The sequence below is a fragment of the Athene noctua genome, chromosome 5, assembly GCF_965140245.1.
Source record: "Athene noctua chromosome 5, bAthNoc1.hap1.1, whole genome shotgun sequence".
Lineage (NCBI taxonomy): Eukaryota > Metazoa > Chordata > Aves > Strigiformes > Strigidae > Athene > Athene noctua.
Window position 1 is genome coordinate 15,403,463 of NC_134041.1, and position 14,797 is coordinate 15,418,259.

Consider the following 14,797-nt stretch of genomic DNA (forward strand, 5'->3'; position numbering starts at 1 on the left):
AAAATTGTCTTGAAAATGTTGCACTTCGGTTTATATGATGGCAACTCCAAATTCGACAAATCTCTGAAGGTAGAAAAACCGTAGTGGAAAGAAAATTTTCAACATTCAGATGACAAAATTGGACCACTTAGAGAAAAATTAATGTGCTGCAGCAGCACTTCAGCTGCCATTTTCAATCACTGTGGGTTACAAGGTGTTGGCAACACCAAAAAAGGATAGACGTTCAGATAACTCAGGGAGGTGGTAGTTGGGGGAATAAGAATATTGAATCATGTGGGGTAGAACAAACCAATTACTTTAGGTTTTGACTTGAGAGTTTCCAGTAAACATTTTTTTTCTGGCTTTTGGCTCCCCTACTCGTTAACAGACCAACATCAAAGCAAGCAACCAAACTTCTAAATGTTATAAAAAGTAATGTAAAGATACAGATCTCACATGTAGTCTTGCAAGTCTTAATTTAAGACAAGCAGTTGGAGTTTTTATTGCTGCAATTTTCACAATCAGCAGAGACATTAACACCAGGCTTCTGGGTGTTTCCCTTCTTAAAATGAGCAAGAGGAGAGCTTTAAAAAAAACAAAGTTTGCTTAGTTAGTTCTTACTTGATCACTTTAGAAGCTTTCTTAGTGTTTTGTTTATCTCTTTCTGCTTTTAATGGGTAAAGTCAGGAGAAGGGGTTACTCAGGAGTTCTAGTATTTAGTAAGGAAGCACCTTATTAAAATTTAAATAAGAAAGGTAGTATAGTCTTAGGAGTTTGTAGTCTTTATGGTTAATAATACGTAATAATATGATTATTTTTGTTTCTGAAAATACAGTATGTAGACATGACATTTTGATTAATATATATTTTTTAAATGGAAATAGTTGTGATGAAGAAAAAATGCTACAGTCCTGAATGACAGCTTTTTAGAAAGAGTAATTTTCATTTAAGGATGTTGGAAAGAGAAGTGTCTAGTTAGGCTAAATATTTATCAAAGTTGTATTTGCAATATGTTTCTATATAGTGTGTCGTAAATTCATACAAATAATAATAATGTGCATCCAATAGAAATAATTGTTTAATGTTTATAAAGGGTAGAAACATAATCCTAAGTTTTTACCAAAATTTGGTCTAAAAAGTTCATGTATTTCCAAGCCCTAGCTCATCCTGCATCCACCTAAGGTGTTGACATACGCGTAAGAAAATACTGTTAACTTCTGGTATGGCTCTTGCTGAGGATAGCACCATGCCTAATGAAGAAAAACCTACCAGTAACCACCTGGAGATATATCAAAAAATGCTCTGTCTCTTCTACATTTCCACTGATGAATATATGTGGAAGACTGATAATACAAGAACTGGAAGTAACAAATAATGATTTTTACCTAGTGAACTGCAAGCGCAGTAGTTAAGCTATGTCTGGTGTATAATTGAAATCATATTCATGCATAGGTAAACAACAAGTCAGTTATAAAGCAATATACTTTAGAGCACAGTCTAGTGAAATTTATAGTCAGACATGTTACTTGGAGATGTCATGTTAAACAGACTGTCGAAGCATTTCTTAGGACTGATGTTTGTGATGTACAAAAGTGATCTGAAATTGCAAGAATGTCACCTTTTTAAGTATTATGTGCAGCTTTTAAACTTAAAAACTGTTTGTTTTTTTTTTTTTAAATCCTCAGTTTGAAACGAGTAAAAGATTTAAACCATCACAGTTGTAATTGGATGTCAAGAAAAATGGAAAAACAAAAAGCTATTTTAGGGCCATTCTCAATACTCCTAACATTCATGTTTAAATAGTTTTCAAATATAGTTTCATTTTGTTTCCAACAGTTCCTAAAATAAAAGTAGTAGGTGGCTCTGTTGGAATATTGGTAACTTGGGATCTAATGTGAATATATACCTGGTTTAGAAAATACTTCCAGTCCTTATTTAACAGGTATGATTCTTTTCAACATTCATTTAAAAGGTGAAAGATGAGAAGCTTAAAGCCCTCTTCAGTAGAGAATTTTTTCGGAGTTCATGGTTTTTTCAACCTGTGATGTACAAGATGTTCACAGCATAGGCTGTGAAGATCGTGTCGCTTACTTTAAGCGATTTAGTTATAGAAATACACTTGCATAATGAATGCTGAGGTCTGTCTATAGCATTCTCTAGCTACAGACTGATAGTTAACCAGAAATTGATTCCTTAGAAGAAAAAAACCCAAACAACAACTTCAAATTTGGAATCGTAGCATTTCCAGGTTATGGATTTTGTTGCATTAGATATAGTATTATATGGGTTTTAGAAGAATATGTAATCTGCATATGTTATGATTTCTTCCTTTTTTTTTTTTTTTTTTTTATAAGGTACTGTAATGATTTAACTTACTCTAGCCTGCTATTTACCCAAATTATTTAGAAAGGCATAATAATCAAAAACATTGCAGCCTGACTGAAGCAAGCACAGTGCTTAACACCTGCAGGTAGAGTGCAGTCTCCAACAAAATGCTATTGATTGTTATCCTGGCACAAAGCAAGCTTAATAACAACAAAAATTCTTTTTTATGAGTAAGGTACTTCATGTTTGGGAAATGTTTTGCATGTTGTCTGCTAAGTCCCATCACACTTGTATAAATTTGTTCAATTATCAGAGCAGCTAAGAGGAGGGAAAAAAATCAATTTACCCTGAAAAGCACCAGAAATAAGATTACCTTCACTAGTAGGAACTTGCCAGCATTGTCTAAATCGCTTAATATTATCAAACGTTGCCATTTTTCATGTTCAGTAATAAGGATATTGAATGTTCTTCATGTCCAGGTCTGCTATTAGGCTACTTCTTTATAAGGTATAAGCATGTCTTATTTATATTCCTACGGTAGAAGCTACAGATAAACCGAAGTATCTAACAATATAGAATAGATGTAATAATACTATTCACTGGAGAAACAGTATTTACTTCAGATAAGTGATCACAGCTAGTTTTTTCTCCTGTCTAGCTTGTTGTTCTTGTAACAGACAAATGTAAATACGTTAGCAGACATTTCAGAGTGAAAGGCAAGAGATAAAATGTAATTACTTTTCAGGGTGGCCCTGACGATGCCCGTGTGCTTGTCTGTAATACAAAAAAAAATATCTTTGCTCATCACCTCAGAATATGAAGGCCATTGTTACTTTTGAATATAAAAATATTTTCTGATTCTTAATGTTGACCTCAGTATTTATCTTTAGCTCTTCTGTGTAAGCTGGAATCCTTATAGCCGTAAATTCTAGTTGCTGTTACCCAACCGAGCATTTAATAGAGCACCTAATGGACTCTGCTCCTGTATTTCTCTTGAATGCATAACATCTTGCTTCATTCAGTCACCAAAACTAACTTTGCTACAAGGACAGGCAACACGACAAGTTAGAATCAATGAACCATTTGTAGGTCACAAAGTCAGTTTACTGGAATTTCAGAGGAAACTGGTTGAAAAGAGAGGACAAATGTCACTTTGAATAGAGATGTTTAAATCAGACTTCTGCCTTAGGGTAAAATTTAGGTCTGTTGTAGCCTAGATGTAATGTCTCCCTCTACAGAGCACAGCATTAATCATGGCTTGACAAGTGATCATGGGCTGAGAAAAATAGGGCCTGTCTTGGTTGTGTGGTTATTTTTTTTTTTTTTAGTCTTAATCTCTTAGGAGCACATTATAAACACTAACATTTACACAAAAAAGATTTAAGTATCAATGTCTGTATTTCAGGAGTGAAAGTAGCTTCAGAGAAAATCTAGTTAGAGCTAATAAGAAGCTACTTAGGTTCCTTACGTAGATGCAATATTAAGAATATTTTCCTTTTCATGTAATGCAGTTTTTTGTCATGGGAGATTTATCTTACGCCATTTCCTCATACAAATACAGTGGAGTCTAGGTCTGCCTATTTTGTCCCTTGGTGTACTAAGTAACGTTAAAATTACTGTCTTTTCCCTTTATCAGTGTTTTACAATGTGTTTACCATCCAAGAAAGATACTTCCTTTTGCCCAAGCAGCAATGTAGGGAAAAATTGGAACTGTTTTCAAAATGTTATGCAGATTGACTTGACACTGATCAATGTATATGAGTTTTTTATACTGTGTTTATATTTTAATGATGTGTTACTTGGCCACAGTGGGCTACAAAAGCTGGAGTGAAATAACAGGAATGAAGACTGCTATTTAAGATCCTGAATTCTGATAGTGTTTAATATGCTAATTCTTAAATTAGGGATGTCTTGATGCATATATTGGGTATTGGGCGTGTTCATACCTTTTATGGTAAAGAAGGGAATTTTCATACTTCTTGGGCTTTCTTTGGAGGGCACAGTGTAGGGAGGAGCTGAGCACTTACTGTGTGCCGATGCTAGAGGGGTGTATCTCCTTAATGTACGGTTAGATTTGTATCTGCAACTGTTGAAAAAATAGATATTATCAGTAAAGTAGCAGCAAAACAATTTATCACTGGAGAATTGTGCTTTAAAAATTAGGCTACTTCTGTTTATTTCATTGCCTCTGGACGTGATAAAATCCCAAATCTCTCACTTAGGGTAGGCAGCTGCTTTCCTTTGTGCCCTCTGTTGGTATTTTCCTATCAGTTGACACCTCAAACCGATTATTGCTCTGAATCTAGATGACAGAATAATCTAACGCCGATTACTGTTAAAAATTGTTTCTGGCAGCTGGGGAGGGGATGACCGACCTTGTTTCTGACTATCATACTTGCTTTGCTGTTGATGGGATGTGGTGTAAATAGAGAGAGCGCCGTACTCTGAAATTAGTGCTGCAGTGGTGGAGAGAGATCACATGCCAGAAGGAGACTTCAGATCACCTTTCTATATATTCTCTTACAGTATCGTATTTGTCGTTTTTTACAGCATAGGAGTCTACACCGGTGTGAACAGTGTTCAGAAACAGTTACCTCGCAATAGGCAACATTGCTTCTAAATAAAGAGACATTTTAAGAAAAGATTCACGAGAACAAGTTTAGCTGTTGGCTCTGCATTTCTCTGGAAATTTCCTGATGCCTGTGTTGATGGTAGGCAGAATTCTTTTCACCTGATCCAGGCATCCTTTTATTCATTTTTCTAAGCTTAATTTAGACTTTTTCTACTTGAAGTGACTGACTTGGAAAACTTTGCTTTCCCAGAATGAATAATGACTGCATCTTCGGTTTGAACAAAGTGAGTGTTCTCCAGAAGACCAATTCGTAACTATTTGGTTGGTAAATTTGTCATTTAAATATCGAAGGGCAGTGTCTCCCGCAGCTTTGATTTACTTGAGTCTAATAGGTATGTCTTAAGCGCAGACTGTCAATCGGTGAGGCTAATTCTTGTGTAAATCAGTATAAAGTGCTTAAAGGAGAGAAGGTACTCGGCAGCTGAGGGGTATTGCTGGCTGTGCCAGGAAAATGGGCTGAGGATCGGAATTGTTTTAGAGAAGAAGGGGAGTTGAAGTCTGACATAACTTGAAAGTGAGAAGAAATCCTTTTGCCCTTCAGGCAGTAATCTTACCGGTGCTTAAACAGACCATCATATCTCCAAAATGTTAGATTTTTTTTTTTTGTTTCTGCTTTCTTTACTTCCTCGTTCTTTCCCTCATTTGAGGTGCATAGTAGTATCTGATAATTACTGGTTGTTGATGCAATTGTTAAAGATATTCCAGCAGCAAAGAGCTCTGTATGCAGCAGTCTCATCATCTTGAAGTGAACCCCCCAAATTTGTCCTATATTTGTCCCCTGTAATGGCTGTAGTCATACTAGAATATCATGAGTCGTTTTCCGCTTTTTTAAAGCTGACATTGAAACCTTGAAAGGTTATATTTTGAAGTTTATTTTTCCAGTGAAAATTAAAATCACACAGGGCATATGTGACTTTATGCCCTATGCATATGCATTTATTTTATAAGTATTCTTCATGAGTCTAGTGACACTATTTGCAGAAGTAAAGAAAATGGTATTTGACTCTGTAAAACAACCAAACCACAGGCATACTTTCATTCTTGCCATGTTAGAAGAGAAATTAATGTTGCCTGATGGCTTCCCAGCTTTTTGAGTGTGTGCTAAAGGTTAGATAGGACGAAGGCTTAATTCTGATCTGCTTAATATTTATAGCTTCATTCATTGAAGCTTTTTCCCATTTGTGTTGAAGGGATTTTTATCTAGGAAGCTCATGTTATTATGGCGAACAAACTTAAGACTTTTTAAGGTAAGGGTATTATCTTTTGGAAGAAAAGCAGTTTACCTCCAGTTGGATGATTGTTACTTCATAATTTGGTATAAATTGATAGACTCTTCTTTAATTTTCAAGGTAACTTACCATTCAGTTCAATTGCTTTTAAACTTCAGTGGAGTGCATGTGTAATTGTATCTGAAAGTGGCAGTGGGTTTTATCTCCCAGCAGTAAATAGAATGAGGGATGCTGCTGTTTGCTTGGTTTTGAGTTAGGGAGATGCATCAGATAGGACGAATTTGTTTTCGTGTTTGGGGTGGTCTTTCCTTTCTGTTTGGTTCTGGGTAAGTGGAACAATTTTTTTATTTTTATTTTTTTCCCCGTTCTTCCCCCCCCCCCCCCCCCCCCCCCCCCCCCCCCCCCCCCGCCCTGAAAGCATTTATGTGACTTTGAAAAAGATCTGTGTATTTTGATGTAGGAAAGACTGAAGTGTGAATGTTTAACTTTTCTGAGGAAACAAGAAGAGACGCAGAGCTGGAAAAAAAGACAGTTTTCTGTGTTGGCTTCTTAAGTCAGATAACATTATGCAAGGATTTCTGAGAGAGTTTCTTTAAAATAATGACTGGTTATTTGGGTTCTTGTGCCGACTGTTACCCACATTTTTCACATATTTTTGCTCATTCTTCTTATTACCTGCAGAGGGAGCTTGTATATGAGATAATCAGAGTAATCAAGGCATTCGGGGCTGAATTGCTTTCAGTAAGTACAATTTCATTTCACAGTGCCTTCTCTGTTATGCAGAGCAGAAAGGCTCCTCAAGATGGCTTTTAAAAAGACTGTCCATCAGTAACAGTAGAAAACAATGGGCAAAAATTTTTAAATGTCAGTAAGCAAAAGCTGACTTTAGAAATACTTCAATAAAAAGGCACTTCTTTGAAATATGAAAATTTCAAAAGGATCTGAGGAAAACAATTCTAGCATGTCATGGTGCAAGAGGACAGTTTGTATGACGGGAAGCAGATTTTTGTTGCATAAACTGTCTTCTCTGATTCTAAAAATGTCAGCATAAGAGAGACAACACAGTATTTTCAGGTCTTCAGTACACCTCGTGCAGTGTAGTGTGCTAGCCAAAAAGCAATAGGTAAGTCTTTTCTATTTACGCAAGCAGTGCTATGGATCATAATCAAGGGGGTTGCAGTTGCAAGGCTAACTCTTAATTTTGCTTTTTCTCTACTATAAAATATAAAAAGGTGAATGAGTTTCATCCAGATATAACTGATGAATTCATACAGTTGATCTGAAGCAGGCAAATAGTGGTAAGGATTGCTGTCTTAAGCTTTACAAAAAGATTGACAACAGAGAGCAAGGAATATTATAACCTAAATTTATTTGTAAATTGTCATGTAAAAGCTAGCCTGAAGAATCAGAAGTGCTTATTTTAAATAGTGATATTTTGTTAATCTAGCACAATAAAACCCAATCTGTTTCTATTGCAGGTTTTATAATTTGTATTATAGTTATGTGGAAGTGTATGATCCTTCAAAAAGTTAAGAATTCAGAGAAGAAAGTAATTCATTTATAATATAGCTTAGCTTGCTGAGCAAGAAGCATAATAGATGGTACTTAGATGAATTCTGCACTATTTATCTCAGGAAAAACGGTGGCAATCATCCTACTTCAAAATATTTCAGTAAATTTAAAGATGATTTGCTATGATGCTGTTTGGAAATAAAGCAGTATGCATGCACATTCCATAAAACAGAAACAGCTCTCCATTACATGCTCTCCTGTAATAAATCTGCCACCATAAATTGGTTTGAGAGTTGATTTTTTTTTTGTTAGTTTAAACTAACAGAACTTTAAACTTAACATATGTTCAGTCTAACGTGGTTTTAGGATTTAAGTTTGGATTCTCTTTTTAAACACCAGGAACGATTTACCATATCTAAAAGAGCAGCAACTTGGTGTCGATTTATTATTTATACTGGCTAATCCTTGCTAATGTGAAAAGTCAGCTTGTTATTGTAACACCAAATGGCCCTCTAAGTAGGGAAACAGTTAAGTAGATCTCCTGTAATAGGTTGTTGTCTAATAAAGAGATTTATGGTATTGGCAAGGGCTATTGTATAGGTATTACCCTCTCACAGCATGATCATGTATTATCTTAACAACTCAGTGCCACATTTATGTTGAGCATTTTCATAACAGGGTAAGAATATTAGCCACAGCAATTACACTCCAATAGGATTATAATGGTAAGATTTACAGAAAATAGATAAATTACGTCTTTCATAGAGGTTTTGATAGGTGCTAGGAGTTGAAAAGTTGCATCATCTTTTTTTTGCATGGGAAAATTTATGTATTAGTCATGATGAAGAAAGAGAGGTTTCTTAATTTAATCTTGTTGAGGAATTACGGGGAGGCAATGGACATAATCTTTCTTTACACAGTGTGTCTTTTCTTTCCCCATGAGGTAAGGATGTTTCAGAAATTCCATTCAGAGGAGATTGCTGTACAATATGAAAATCAAGATGTGTATGTAACTTTAATTCTGTTGTGAGGATAATACAGCTGGGATTAAGATACATTTTTTAACACCCTTGTATTTTGAAGGTACAACAATGGTAATTTACTTGGCATATTGGAAGAGCCTACTTGAAAAAAGTCATGTTACTTTGTTTTAGCTGTAGCATAACTGTGTTTCATTAGCACCAGGTTTTTATGGTGATAAGTAACTTAGATACTTTTAAAAATTACTACAAGGAACAAAAGTGACAATAATGTCATACTTGTACAGTTTGCATGTAAGTGACATTCAAGCTGTTCTTTAATTCTTAAAATTTTCCATCTGTTTTTTTAAAAAACAAAGAAGTGAGACATTAATACTCACTGACTTGGCAGAAGCAATGTACTAGTCACATTTCGTAAAACTAATTATGTTTTATCAATAAAAAACACTTATGGGGACTGATTGAACAAAATACCTTAGGTTATATAGTAATTTATGAATAACTGTATTGAATAGAACAGCAGCCTGAATGGTGAAGGGTGATGAAATAGCCACACATTTTAAGATGATACCTTGAGGTGTAATTCAATAGATACTGGAATAATTAGTGTTTAAACAAATAAAATACCTTTATTTCCCTGATTTACTGTAACAAAATGATAGTTAGGTCATCACAGATTAAGAAAATATGTAGATGGCAATTCTTACTGTAGAAGAACTTTCCAGTACGTGTTCCTTGTATTGTACACATGCATGCATAGCATTAATTAAGTTTGTAAGACATGACATTTCTAGGTGTTTTGGATTAATTCTATGTCTAAGACTTTTATATAGAAGGTTCCTGTACCCATCTGGTTTAAATTGTTATTGATTATCAGAAGCCAGAGGAAAGATGCACCTGTTTCTTTTGACATGAAATATTCCACTTCTGAAAAAGTGCTGATAGAAGGTAATATTGCTCACAGGTTTAAATGTTTTCTGGTGGATTGCTGGAAAATAACTGGGGCCTGAAAACTGCATTAAACAATGAATATTCAAAACTTCATTATTTTTGTAATCATGATATCAATGTATGACTTCCATCTGTCATCAGTAACTCGTATGTCTTGTATTTACACAAGTAAAGCAAAGTTCTGGAGCTTTGTCTTTAGTTTTGTGTTCAGAACAAGAATTACGACGCAAAGAATAACGTTTTCTGTTTTAGAAAAACTTCTGTAGGTTCTTACATTTCATTCATTTTTGAACTGTGGAAAACGATTGTATCTTTTGTTTGTAAGAAAAAGAAAACACAAAAGGACGAATGTTACCCCCTGATGAATGTGGAGCTCCAACTGATTTGAAAACTTGAACTGTGACTGCATTGTTGAGGGCAGTGCTTGGCTTATATACACTAAGAAGCAGCCGGTACTCAGAATAAAAGATGAATAATGCATCAAAATTCAGTAAGAGATAAAGCATTTTTATCAATGCTTTAAATATTATAATTATTTCTAATTTATTTAAAAAGTATTGAAAAATAGGTTGCATTGGATGTTTTACACATATTTACCATTGAAAAAGTTTTCTAATATTTTAGAAGACAACTTCTTTGTTTTAAAGAGGAAAATATATGCAGAAATATTTCTATCAAATTTTTAACCTTATGTGCTCTTCTGAAACATTTTTTGAAAATGTATATATAACTGTAAAATAAATTAACCATTTTTCTTTTTTAAAAAAATTCCATTATGAATGGCTTCTTAAAATCAGTATTATTCTGTTTGCAAGACAATAGATCAAAGCACAAGTCCACATTGTAGTCATTTACTTACAGCGTGCATTAAAAATGAAGCCACACTAAGTCATACTTAACTGCCCACAGACAACTAACCCTGAAGAAGGGTTAAGTCTGTCTTCCCCCCCCGTCTTTTTTATTATTATTTATATCTCTTTGTTTGGAACAGCAGTGCTGTCATGACTAATAAAGCTTTTGTATTTGGCAAATGGGATGCAAGTAATCAGCAGTTCTTGGCTTTCAACTGAAAAATCTGCCGAATGGAGCACATAAAACCAGTATAACCTTTGAAGTATACCTGTGAACGAAATTCTTCCTCATACTTCTGTCACCTGTACGGAATTCATAGATCTTTACTACATCTTCGCATATAATGATATTATTTCTGATTATAGTGATATTTACAGCTGTGTTTAGACAGTGGCATGATTACAAACTACGGTTTTCAGCCTGTTTCTGAACATAGACTCTCCTACATTTTTTAAGATGATAATATAGTGATGTACAGTGAAATCAGCATCTTTTTATTACCTAGCTAATTAAGGGCCAATCTAAAAGTTCAGTTTAATTTAATTGCATTTAGCTTAATTTTTTGTTCAGCTTTGATCATTGCATGTGATTTCTACGATTCTCTAAACAATAAATTTCTTGCTTCTTGTATATTTTTCACACAAAATCACTCAGTACATGAAACAATTATTTTAAAAAAATTTGTTGAATATATTAAAAAAAAAAGTTACCAAAGTTCTATATGTTAATTGAAGGAAAGTCTAATAAATGAAAATTTTATAGTAGGTCTGCTGCAAGATAGCCAGTAAATTATTTCTGTTTACATTTTAAATAGATTTATAATAACCAATACACCGAATAAAACCTGCAGCATTAAAAGATTATTAAAACTAATTGGTGAGGATTTATGAAAAATACATGGGGCAGTGGGAAAATTCGTTGCTATTTCAGTGCTGTGGTTAAGCAGTTTGCACGACTGTTCACTTCTGCACAGTTGAGAAATGGTTACTATCTCCTCAATCATTTACTTACAGCCATCATTTAAGTTACCTAAAAGAACAACTGTTCAGTTCTTGTACATATAGGAAATACTAGCTGCTGCTGAACTAACTGAACAAATATGCTTGGTGGAATTTTATTGTGGCTTGCAAATGGTATAAAGAAGTAGCTCCTGGTATTGTGTTCCAAAATACACTTAAGTCCATCTGACCATTGAACAAGTTGTGTTTTTACTGCAGTGTTAGTGAAAAACTGTGAATGCCAATATGTACATGATGTTTCCATCCAAAAATTAAAAAAAAAAAAAAAAAAAAGAGCACCTTTTTTACTGTAGGCATGTGATTTGGAACTCTCTGTTAATCATGGTCTGATATGTAACGGTTGTCATCCTGTACGCAGTGGTGGACTTTGTCATGGCTGCCACTCAGGTCTGGGAAAGCAGGAGTCCTTCTGTCCTGCAGACTGAAATTCATGGCTAGAGTCTTTCAGTTGCTTTATAATAAAACAAAGGTGTAATTAGGACTAATTTAGCTAATCCTCGTGAACTGGAGGTAGTCCCATCTGCCCTTCCCCCTCAAAAATTGCCTGTGATATAAAAGTGCGAGTGTTGTGAGACAGAAGACAGGAGTGTTGTGTGTGCTGTCTGCTGATGAAGATCCTTGGAAACCAGGTTTGTCCTTTTTTCAGCTATTCACAGTCAAAAAGTCAAAAGGAAGACATTTCAAAGAACAGACAGGTTGAGAAAGATACTGTATTTCTTTACATGCGCCTTCCTCTTAAACATGGAAGAACCCTTAAGCTATAAATTAAAGAGTATTTTAGCCTGTGTAGTTGATCTCAAGCTGTCCGGTAGCAGTAAAGAGTTAAAGTTTTTTAAAAAGAGTTGTAAATGGTTTTGTGTTTTTCAGTCTGTGGTTATCTTATGTCCCCTTCATGTCCTGTTTTTGTCAATATTTTCCTTTCACCTAAGAACTATAGCAAGTGGGAGGAAAAGTAACTTGAAAGAATGTAATTATGCCAGAGATGCATTTTCATGTGGGAACCTTTATAATGCCTTCATGTAAATGACATTCACTATGGAAACCATAAGAGCACTTACGAGCAGAAAAGTTCATCCTGTGCTCCATGGGAAACACCGATTTGCTTATCTCTCTTCCCGGACAGGGCACATACAAGTGCCGGGGTTGGGGGAGCCTTCGACCACACTCCCTGTCCAGGGCTGCAGGTGAACCATGCGAGGGCCCTGGGAGGCATGCAGGAGCGTCCTGAGTAATGATGTGTCTGGAGTCCATGCAGTTTTACGAATGTGTAGGAAATGGAACCACCTTCGAGGATAGTTGTGTTTTGCATTTTTAATTTTTTCATGGTTAGGGTTTTTTTTTTTTATTTTTTTTTTTTTAAATTGGTGTGCTCTCAGGCATATTCACTGACATTCAGGTTCACTAAATGCTTTAAAAGCTTACTTCTGGAGTGGGAACCTACAACAGAATAGCTTTAAGATCAAAAAACCCTTAGAATTGCGTTGACAAACCTAATTAAGTGGTGCAGCACAGTATATGGCACAAAGTACTGTAGCACGTAGTTGGAGCGGCAGAGAGTACCTCTGTGCAGCAGCCTGGGTCACTGGCGATGCTCGTAGCCTTGCTGGCTGGATTCCAGACTATGGTTCCTAGAGTCCAGGGTTTTTAACCTGGAACAAGAGATGTAGATTTACTCATTTCAGAGTCTTCATATTTGTAAGCTTTGTTGATGATTCTTGGAATTGTTCTGTGATCTTTGTTACTATGCCCACCACATTCTTAAAAATTAATCGTCTTGTTGAATAGTGTTTCCCAATCAGCTTGAATTATTGATGTTTTGGTCCTGAGTAGGACAGTGGTACTTCTCTTCCTATACCACAGCCCATTCAATGTCAGTTTAGCGAGTTATATCCCAGTACCTGTAATAGAATAACGATATGAAAAAGAAATCGTAATTATGACTTATTAAATGGAGCTCAAAATGAAAAGTGGGAAATGGACTTTTGTATAAGTCCAGATTTTAAGAAATTGGTGCTTGGTAAATGTTGAAGCAATTGGTGCCTGCTTTTGGGAAGTTAGAGCTATTAGTAGTCATTGCAACATAAATAACTTTCTAGAAAGGAATGCAACATTTAGTAGTATACTTAAATATTTGAAAATACTTAGCTGAATATATTTTTATTCTTAGCTATCTTAAGCTATTCTTAGAGACTGTGCTTTTTAGAAATATTTTTGAAAGTGAACAAAATAATAACAAATTTGAACAATAGTAAATGAATGTCCGCTCATGAATGTGTGTATGGTTGAGTACATGTCTGGGTATTAATACGGTACTTACTCAAAAGCACAAAGTGTCCAATTTATCATGTGATAAAATTGTGAGGCAGATCAGAAATGATGCTTGTCCGGAGTCACAGACGAAGGTTGCTGCCAGCTCAGAAGAGCCTGGTTTCCTTCTTTCTGCTCTCAGCCAGCTGGACTTAACGTGTACATGTTCTAGTTAGTAAATAACAACACCATGGAAAGGCTAAAAAGTGGTATTTACTTAATTGTCATAAAATAGTACTGTAACAGTGAATTTGGTTTTTATTTTGGTGACCAGAAATCATTGGGGTGAAATGTCTGGCTGTTAAAATCTTACAGTGTGCTTGCTGCAAGCTCTTCTTGTATTGTACACTATAGTAATCGTGGGTTAGATATTTTTATTTTTAGAAGATCTATAAAGCTGCTGTTTTTAGGTCAGAAACATCAAATCACCTTTTGAATTAAAAGATAATAAAATAAAACTAAGTAACATCTAGAGAGTGTGTTGATAGCCAGGCAGTGTCAGGTGAAGTATTCTGTCATGACTCAGTCTGTCACTTCTTACGCATCTGAGAAGATGGGCCTTTATGTTTTGGATTTTTTTCCTTTCCATTTTTGTCTGTGTTATTCATCCTCCTGTCTTTCTTTTTCTCTTCTTCCAAAAATAAAATCTTAGTTCTGCCCAATAGTGACCTGTAAATAAACTGTACATTTATAACTGTCACAACCTCTTCTGGGCTTGATTTTTAAACAACAAAAAAATATGCCCGGAATGTGCAGTAGATGTGTTGAAATTGTGGTCAACTTTTTTAAGCTTTTAAAAATTATTATTATTATTGTGGACTGTGAAATTATCAGTCATTTATAGAATATGATTACTTGCAGAACAGCAAATGTTTCTAAATAATTGTATGTAGGTATACAGGCAGATGTGCATCTCATTGCATGTGCATGCTGGCCCATCTTGTAACATTTAGTGCCAACATTATCTTTCTCTGTCTTCACGTTTATTACTGCTTTGACTCATTCTTCAAA

General features: G+C 35.0%; 1 protein-coding gene across 18 annotated transcripts in view; it reads left to right on the forward strand.

The window, feature by feature from the left end:
- Nucleotides 1-14,797, forward strand: part of ADGRL2 (adhesion G protein-coupled receptor L2) — a 395,343-nt gene that overhangs the window by 235,593 nt on the left and 144,953 nt on the right. Inside the window, exon 1 of one of the 18 annotated variants that reach the window (XM_074906462.1) lies at nt 7,194-7,288. The exons of the other annotated variants lie outside the window; for them this stretch is intronic. The gene's annotated coding sequence lies outside the window, so the exon portion shown is untranslated. Of the gene's footprint in view, nt 1-7,193; nt 7,289-14,797 lie in introns of those variants that run through there. 18 annotated transcript variants of the gene reach the window in all.